Here is a 10,571-nt window from a genome sequence, read left to right as displayed (position 1 = left end):
TGTAACCAGGTAGCGAGTCTAGATTTCTGGTTAATTATGGGTCCTAGATCCCACATCTAGGTGGCGACTCTGTCAGTCTCTTTTGTGTGGAATTCGGATTGCCTTAGTGATCCCAAGTTCACATAAAAGACGAATTAAAATCAATAATAAAAGGCACACGCCAATCGCGTGGGTACGAGAGACCAAGGGAGAGTGCGCGGCGGCTCGCCCCACCACCCCTCTCGCGGGATCGGGTCCCACAAATCCCTGTGCTTTATCAGGATTTCCCAGGTTAGGAAGACAGTTCTCTTCTGCGTATTGGCCCTCATCAAAGTCTTCAAATTCAGGCAATACAGCTGGCCTGGGAGAAACAAGAGGGACGAAAGCTAAAACTGGAGGCTGCTGATGGGCTGGGTCTTTAGAGGTAGAAAGACGATCATTTTTTAGGAGAGCTATATCATCCTTCATGGCACTCAACTGAAGAAGGATAGCCTTCATCATCTCATTCGTATCGGGACTGTTGTTTCCGGTCCCTTCCATTGATTCAGATGCAAGTGGAATGGGCGAAAGAATTTCTGGAAGACCAAGGAGAAGCGGCGCAGGAGAAGTTAAGGATTCTGGGGAAGAAGAATATCTACTCAGCCTGGAATCTGAAAACTGACGGGACTAGGCCGATTTGGAATTGACTTTCTTGGGAGCGATGATGCCCAGTTAAGACTCCTGAATGGAGGTTAATAAGTTAGATTGCACATTTGATAATTGAGATGGAATACTTCACACAAATTCGAGATGAGAGAAATAGAAAAGAACACATTTTCATTGATCACAAATCAAACAGCGGTTACGATTGATAAAACATGTCACTTTTAATTACAAGTAAATGAAACCCAGTGAGTATAATGAAATTTGAAATTAAAATGACAATTGTATGAAAATGACAATCGTATGACAATTGTATGAAAAAGGTCCTCAATGCTCTGCGAGCCGAGCTCTCTTTCCCGCAGGCTCTTCTGGTAACTCCTTCCGTTGGACTTTAGATGATAAAGTAAATCTCTTATATGTCACCTTGTTTCCCCAAGCAGCTACAATAGACTTTATGAGATCGGGAGTAAGCTTTTCGCAAGGAGGAGGGGTTACAAATCCGGGAGGACATGGATTTCCCGTGATCTGGTAAAGCAAACGAGTGGGAGCATAAAAGGTTGACTTTTCCAAACCCATAAGATACACAAATGGATGCGGGTAGGTGCTAGTGATAACGTGTAAGCATGAATGACTCACCCAGTGAAATTGATCCTTCTCCACGTGCTGTAACCAATTACACCACTCATCAATGGATTGCGGTTGGTTGGCCATTGGTTGCCAGGATGGGGAATTTTTCAAGGTGTACTTATCGCGGCTTTTTGGCTGGAGGATAGTGAGTTTTTCACAAAGCCATACGTATAACAATTTGGCACACCCATAGAAACTATTCTGAACCTTTTGATGGTCAATCCGGTCTAGTCCAGAAAAGGTTTCTGCCAGCATAATAGGAACAGGATTCCTTCCTTTGTTAATTTGGTCTACTACACCAAGCAGAGCTAACGGGGCGGCACGGGAGTCTCTGCGAATGACATGACGCGCAAGGACTCCAAAGATTAAGGCATTACGCCGACAAGTCTGAAAATGAGAGTTAGCAGGGTCAATGCTCTTTGAAAAAAGTTTAATGAGATCATAAACTTCCACGTATGTGCCCTTGAAACAAGGTAGAGCATCAACAGTATCATTTTTGAATAGTCCACAGAAGAGGGAATGGGAGTCCATGCTTGAGGGTCGAATCCAAAGTCCTTCAGGTGGGATTTCTAACAGGGCGCACCAATCTTCAAAGATTGGACATAATTCGAAAGGACCAAATCGAAAAACATGAAGGGTGTGATCCCAGAATTTTGCAGCTGCTTGGAGAAATTTCCAATTCATGTCGGATACGCTCAAATGATTGAATGTGCTTATAAATCGATCAACCATGCGCCTTTCACACTCACGCGGGAGAGCTTTGGTAGCCTCACTAATCCAATCATTCAATACATTATTTGACATGGTTAAACCTAACATAGAGATAGGATAAGATTATTAGAAAATGAAGATAACCTGGTATAAATAAATGACAAGGATAAATTTAAAGATTCATCGCATGGGAAGGATACAATTGATGACACAGGATTTTCCATCACTGATCAAGGATGATCAGCAAATCAGAAAGGTAGACCATGGCCACAGAATGACAGAAGTAGGTCATAGACCAGATCTAAATCTGATGATGGATACCAACAACTATTCGATCAATATGATGAAAAATGATAGACCATGGTTATAAAGACAGCAGACAAGCCATCAACCAGATCTAAGACACCACGAGCAGACAAGTAAGGATCTAATTCTACTGAGTAATATATACATAAGCTGAATTTACGATACAACCAAAGAATGGATACATAACCAAAGGGTAGTAAAAAAAAAAAGTTTTTGTGACCACGAGAATGACCTGTACAGGCCACTAACCCAGTGAAACCCAAGGGGGATGCAAATACAACTGATCAAACCAGAAGTTTTCACTAGAAATGGGTTTTAAGCCAATCGAGGCTATACATGAGAATCGAAACAAGGTAGACTGACTCTAAAGAATAGCAACCATGCTTAAAAATATTTTGCGACAAATTTAGCAGCATAACGGCTAGACAAGAGAGTCAAGATAAGGTAAACTCATGGTTTTTAAGAAATAGCGGTTATGCTCAAAGTGTCATGGATAAAATCCTGCAGCATAACGACGCTAGACAAGAAAGTCAAAGTAAGGTAAACTCATGATTTTCCTAGCTCTAAGAAATGGTGGTAATGCTCGAAATGCTCTGGACAAAATCCGGTAGCATAACGACGCTAGACAAGAAAGTAAGGTGAACTCAGGGTTTTCCTAACTCTAAGAAATAGCGGTCATGCTAAAAAATGTTCTGGATAAAATCCGACAGCATAACAGCTATACGAAGGATTCCCACAGCTCAACCAAAGGGTATGTAAATGGAAAGAATGGTAGTACAAGACTCTCAGTACGAATACTTCTACTCAACTGACAGTAATAGGATAAGCTCACAATCGATAAACGAAACGTGGTCACAAGAAAAAGATAATCTAATGAATGACTGACTGCAAATGAGAATGTATGACAACGGAGCAACTCCTATAATCAGCAGATCAACGGACAAATCATGGCCAAGGTAATGGCGATCAAAAGCCACTGACTAGATCTAGATCTGAGTAAGGAATGGGTACCACCGATTGAAATAAATAAGGAACTCTAACTGAGGAGAACCCTAATATACATAATCAGTATATATAGGTATATACACATATACATATATCCTAACCAGAGGCACCAGCCCTAAACCTAATCTAGCGGAGTCAAGGAAGTCTCGACTCAAGATAGACTGATGAGTGTACTAGGACCGTGTTGTAGCCATGTAAAATGAGCTACCCTAGTCTACAAATGGGAGAAAGCTCCTAACTCTAAGCTTTACATGTGTAAGCAACACATGTTCGACCCTTATTTGAATGCAATATACTTATATAAACACATGTACTTCCTAGTTGGATTTCACTAAGTCAGTAAGTATATACATAATATATAAAACAAAGTAAGGCTCCGGACTCAATCTATCGGGTACTATGCTTATGAAACATACTTAATATGTATAACTCAAGTGCACCGAGTGTTATACATAGTATGCTTCATTGCTCATCGGCTGCTGTAAATACAAGTGCACCGAGTGTCCACGGCTGCAGCGCTGGCGCATAGCTTGGAAATAGATTCAACAGCACCATCAGGGTGTAATAACATCCCAGTCGAGCACGCATTGAATCTATCCCTTGGAGCCAATAATGAAAAAAAACAATGAAAGAAATAAAGAATGAAGAATATGGCAACATATGATGTGCAGTGTGTGAATCCCTCGTTTTATTTACGCACCTACTTGGTGCCCCTGGATTGCTAACGATAAAGTTCCCATTTAACTTGGTTTTGACCCAAATTTCTTCAAAATTAATTAAAATGGCATTTTTACAGACTTAGGCAATGTTTCAAAAAATCCTCAGCAGAGTCGCCAATCTGTGGAACCCGATCCGAGAGAGGCAGGGGGACGGGTCCCCACGAAAGTCTCAAGATCATCCACGTGAAGGAGAGCCCCACCAAGGAACTCTCGAAAGAGTGCCCCTCACAGCATGAGCGGCGATGTAAAGTGAGATACCTCTCGATTCAGGGACTAGCCCGGATTCGAGACGCACCTTGAACAAAGAAAGAGTCGCCATCCAAGGAAGCGGGCCCTGGATCCCACGCTGTGCTCTGTCGCAACAGATAACCAGAGATACAAAGGGTCCGTGCCTGATGACGAATGGGGAAGGGGTTAAGTGCCCCCAATTCTCTCAAGTGCAAGCACCTGGTCTCTTATGCCATTTATTATTAACTTTGAAGAGTTTTGGGCGAAAATCATGCGAAATGGGAACAATTATCCCCGAAATAACGTCTAGCTAACCATGCATGTCTCGGAGATGAATAAGAAGCACAAAAAGAAATGAAAGATATGTCACCTAAGAATAGCTAGGTTATGAGTGCCATGCCTAATTGGTGTCTAAGTTCTGGTGGACAAGCACATGCATGCTACAGCTAAAGGTATAGGATCTGTACATGAAAGTAAGAAAACACAGCAAAACATACAGCACAACCCATGACCTGACTCGACAAACCCTAGACTCTAATGCGATACTTGACTCGGACCAAGATGGCCGTCCATCCCAGCTGCTCTATGTATCCCGGCCTCGGGAAGAATCAGAGTCAACTTAGTTCGGCGACCTATGCTAAACTACAATGCCTAACCCTCTAGGACCGCTATCCTAGACTCGATCAACTAGACCTAACTAGTGTTTAAAGCTTCTTGCGCCATTGCTTAAGTTCAAGTGAATGGTAATTTTTAGGACTCCCTATATGCCCTAACTAATGCAGGTGGACCTACACCCTAAGTGTGACTAGGCTGCGTGTCCTAAGAAAAACCATGGGCTATCTAAGCGCATTCTAGTCTAGTCATCGGCTCGACTAAGTGTCTAACTGACCACGACTTGAGGGCTCCTAACTCTAGGGACACTCACACGACCAGACATGACAGATCCACAAAATCAGGACATACTCCTAACTCTAAGACACCCCAAACGCCTAGGACAGACTCCTAACTCTATGGGAAGATCTTTTGAAAAAATGGTTTGCAAGGTTATTTTGAAGAATTTTTGTATTTTGAGAAGACTTGAAAGGTCTTGAAGCTTATGGAAGTTTTTGAAATTGTGAAAGTTATGAAGTTGTGGAAATTGTGAAAGATATTTGCAAAAAAGGTGACTGAACTCAGGATGCCAGCAGCACGCCTGAGCTGCCTACGTACCCCTCAGCTAGGGATCAAGCCATCCGTAGTTCGGACCGGATTTTCCTAACTACACCTAATGACTCGAGATTTTTGAGATTTTTTATGTTTCAGATGTTTTTGATGTTTTTGACTTAAGAGGATAGAATCTTACCATCATAAGGGTAGGATAAACTCCAGATGTCCCGCAAAGGTAGGACAGCATCCTATGCTTTGCGGAGGGATTTGACAGAATCACGACTCTGCAAGGGTTGGAGAGCATCCTATACCTTGCAGGAGCAGATAAAATCACGTGACTTGATGAGAGGATGGACAGGATCCTAACCCCTATGTTGATAGGACAGACTCCTGAAAGACTGAAGGACTGACTCCTATGCTGAAGACGGACTCTGAAAGATGGAAAGACGGAATCATAAACTTTATGAAGGGATAGGACAGAATCCTAAACTCTACAAGGGTAGGACAGATTCCCAAACCCTAGGACGGTAGGACAGACCCCTAAACTCTCTACGACTGACTCTACAGAGGAAGAAATCCCTTACCTTGCGAAGACTCTAAGGCAGGAAGGGAAGGGGTTGGCTCAAGATACATTCCGTCATAGCCGGATCCATGAGGAGATTTCTGAAAGCTGATGACAATGCCGAACAACCAATGGCTATCCAGGACTCCAACCAAGATATTGACAACAACGGAAGTTCTGATAGTATTTAGGCATTTAGGATATAGTGTGGCCCAATCTTTTGCGCTCCCTATTGAAAGTGGGCCTCTCACTAAAAGCCAATGCTCAGACTTAGTTGACTTCCCACTTGACAAAAGATTACAGCTCCTCCATCCTTTGGTGAGCCAAGTATATACCTTCCATCAAACATGACATAACAGAGACCCTAATACGTAGGGAGATACCCTATAACCCATATAGATTTACGAGTAAAGTCAAGGATAAGGGTTCAACTTGTACTGATTTCAGTTGGAAGAGAAGAGGCTATGTGAAACATGAATTGAGGTCCAGCAATTGATTCCCAGCAATAACAAGAATTGACCCAAACAACCATGGATTAAACGAGTATAAAAAAAAACTCTATTACATTCCAAGAACCCAATTAGTTACAGGATATGGCGAAGCTAAGAACAGAGTTCACGAGATGCTTGAGAATCAGATTGATCAAATGAAATTTTGGCCTCATTGATGCGGACTTTGATCTAAGAGATTGCCATATTTTGGGTTCTGCCACTCCCAAACAATGATCAAATCCGACCCCTTCACTTGGAACCGCTAATATCTGAAGCAGGGGATTAATATCCGCAACATGAACACATTGCGGTCCAAACAATTGTATAAACAAAAAAAACACAGAATAGAGTTATTTTACCACCACACATATTAACCATAGCTATTATAATTAACTAGAACAAGACTGCTGATGGGTGACATTTACATCCTATGGCAGAGAAACATTGAATGCAAAAATCCACTGAAACTGATGAGCCTTAAGGAAATATTAAGAGCATGTAGATGCCAAAACGCGACCACACAAGTATCAGCAACTTCCTATCCGAAACAAATAATCACAATTGACTTCGTGCAATTAACAGAACCACTTGTGCTATTATTGAGACCAAACAATGCTAGATTCAAAGTAAGAAAAGGAGGACTACAAACATAAACATGATCTTCTTTAGTAACCATTCAAAATTCAACTTTCCATCCTTAATAAGAGTGGCTTCTAGAAGAGGCATTTTCAGCAATCAAAACAAACTTATAATCAACCTCAGAATTACTCAAAAATATTCTTAACAGAGAGCGATTCTGTTTCAGCCAAACACAAGCAAATTTTCATGTTGCTACAGCAAATGCATGATACCAATCATTTTTTTTTTTTTTTTAAAAAACATGAACTAAAATGATTCCAATCATCTAAAACCCCAATTAATTCATGCAATTCTATCAAAGAACCAAAGAAGGGATTCCGATTCCATGACTAACGAGATTATGACCAAAGAAAAGATGAGATGGTTACCTGATTAAGCTCGCAGCTATCAAATATCTCCTTCTTCTTTCTTTTTCCTTTTTTTTTTTTACGAATCCTTTGAAATGTGAAGAATCTTCTTCACAGAAAAATCTGAGCCGAGCCTTTCTCCCTTTTCTTTGCAGAGACGCAAGGACCTCTCCAGATTCGACGAAGGTGCAGATGAAAGTGGCGGCGCTAATCGGCAGCGATGGGGAGGCCGCGGATCGAGGGAGGAGCTCGAGTTCACCTCTGCAATTTCTTTCCCTCTCTCTAATTTTTCAAAAGAAAAATTGAGAAACCCCTCCTCTGCTCACGAAAATGGGGTTCCTCCTCCCCTTCAACTCTCTCTCTCTCTCTCTCTCTCTCTCTCTGTGATTTTTGCAAATGGAGGGGGATTTGGGTTTTATAAATGGGTTTTGGGTAAAAACCGAAATGGGTTTGGGCAGAGATGATGGTCTGTGGTGGTGGAGGGTTGGATCGGCGATGGGGTGGGAGTGGATTACAGAGGAGAGAAAAAAAAGGGCGAAATGGGTTTTGGAATGGGGTGAGAGATTTGGGGTTTAATGGGGGTTGGGAAAAACAACGAGGTGGAGGAGAGGGTTTCGGTGGTGAAAAAAAAAGAAAGGGAAAAAGAAAAATGGGGTCCCCGGCAAGGTTGCCGGAGAAGACGAAGGTGGGGTTCGAATGGTGGAGAATGGTCGGAGTGGAGGAGGTTCGGCCGGATCTTGCGGTGGGTGGCTGGACGGAAATGGGGTGGAAGTGGTGGTTAAAATGGAGATGGAGGTGGAGGGAAATGAGAAGAAGGTGAGAATGGGTTTTTAAGAATGGGTTTTTTTTTTGGGTGGAGATGGGGTTCGGATGGTGGCTTAGGGAGGAAATTGGGTGGCCGGAGATGCTTGGGTGGCCGGAAGTTGCAGAGGTTGGGGTCGGAGATGAGGCCGGCGGTGGAGAGATGGGGATGGAGGTGGAGGAGAAGTTGGGATGGAGGTGGAGGAGAAGAAATGGGGGGGTTGTGGATGCCGGCTGGTGGAGGAGGCTTTGCCGGAGGAGTGGTGGTCGGCGGCAGCTCTTTCTCCCTCTCTCTGCTTCTTGAATTTTTCTTAAAAAAAAAACCGAGCCTTTCTCCTCTCCAAACCCTAGTGCGATCGAGACATATAAAGGAAAATGGGAAATCTCCCCCCCCCCCATCCTCCATGGTTAGCCGCCCCTAGTGCATTTTTTGACAATTTTAAACCCAAAAAGGGGGGGGGGGGCGCTGATTGGAAAACAAGGGTAGAAATTTTCTTCTCTTCAAACGATCCTGACCATTTGATTTGATCCAAGGGCCGTTAGGGTTTGCTTACACCCTAAGTATTGTTGGAATTCCAAAATCGCCCCTCCAAGGATGGCAAATCACCATTTTGCCAAACAAAATATCTTGTCTTTTTTGGAAAAAGGAGGGTGATATCCACACAACCATGCTTTGATAATTCACCCTACCACAACCCAGCTTTGATTATCGCACATACTTCGCCTGTCTTATTCTTCATTTTTCGTCCGATTGCTCTGAAATTTTGCAGGGGGATTCTTGAGAACACCAACAATCACTTGGGGAGTTTGTACCCACAAATACGCACAATAAGATGCTCGAAACTCAAGCCTTCTTCTCACTTTGAGCCCAGTCCTTCAGGAATTAATTTCGGGACATCTTGGGACTCGGAATTTGGGAATTTTATTCAATTTTGGGGACTTTAGGGTCCGATCAAAATGGGGTGTCTACAAATGGACGCCGTTTCTTTGGGCCAGTAAAATCGTGCCATGTGACAAGGAGGCTGGAAGAAACCCAAAAGGCGCCTTATGGCACTTGATGGCCTTTTCACCCCGTTTGGAATTCTATTTGAGAGATTTTTCTTTCTCTTTTCAACCATCAAATCTTTTGACAGGGACTTGCTTTCTTTTTATCTTATATTTTTTAGTTCAACTATTTTCCTCAAGAACTCCATGGCAGAAAATCAAGATTTCGATCTTTCTGTTCCCGGACTCTTCGAGGCCCAGGTCGTTGGCGTCGATGCCATGCCGGAGGCGGGGATTGTCCCTCTGCCACCATTGGAGCCTCCAGTGGAGCCGGTTGCAAAAAGTGCCAGGAGAGCCTCCACCGGAAAGGGGGTGGCAAAGCAAGAAGAGATGAAAGGGGAGACCGCTGCACCTGCTTCTCTTACATTGCCGGCGGCCAGAAAGAGGCTGGAGAGGGCTGAACCTTCTTCTCCTGCCCAGTCAGACGCCCAATGCGAGATGTCAGACTTAAAGGGGATGAGGTTGTTTGCTCGCAATTACCGGCGCTCAGTGAGGCGGGCCAAAGATCGGAGCTTAAGATTCGCTGGCCGATTTATAGAACTAGCGGAGGAGATGAGCGATCTGGAGATGAAGGCAGCCGTTCTGGAGGATGAGAATGTTGTGCTGCGCGCCCGCGTCACGGAACTGTCGGGGAACGCCGGTCCCTCGGGAACTCCCTCCGCTGTAGAGCCTACCGAGTGATATCGCTCGGTGCCCCTAGATTCTGGTCTCGTTGTCGAGGAGGCGAGAACATTGTTCAATGCATTTCTCTTAAAATCCGGGGTGGGCTCTTTTTTGCCGGGCGGTCTTCATCAATCTTCTAGGAGTTTACTGATTTTTTTGTTTCTTCGTTTTACATGATTTTGGCTATGAAGGCCCCCTCTTGTAAACAGTTCAACAAATTAATGAAAGTCTACATTACTTACACCTATCATTCATATGGTTCCTGTTTCATTTTACACTTTGCTCGCACCAATTTGGACATGTATTCACCGAGTCATAAGTTTACTTGAACTATCTCATTTTGGCTCCATCATTTACATCAGTTACCTGCGTTCCCATCAATCAGTATTTACCTGAGAATAGTTCGTTACTGATCCAAGTCCCTGTAGAGGTACATAGTCGATGCCGAGTCGTGTACCCGCCTCTTTTTGGCAGTTATTGTCTTGGGAAGTGGTGTCTTTCACTTATAAAAGTAACCGCCACTTTTTTTAGCGCAATGATGGGAAATGGGAGATGTGAGGCGTCACTGCCTAGGGGCACGGCACGTGTTTCTTTTAGAATGGTAACCCTGGTTTTTCCTGCCCAAGGGTTTTACCCCATATATAAAGCGTTTTATCTTCCT

Source organism: Tasmannia lanceolata, unplaced genomic scaffold (genome assembly GCF_043159265.1).
Source record: "Tasmannia lanceolata isolate RefF3 unplaced genomic scaffold, GAP_Taslan_0.1 ptg000018l, whole genome shotgun sequence".
NCBI lineage: Eukaryota > Viridiplantae > Streptophyta > Magnoliopsida > Canellales > Winteraceae > Tasmannia > Tasmannia lanceolata.
Note: the sequence above shows the minus strand (reverse complement) of the source record.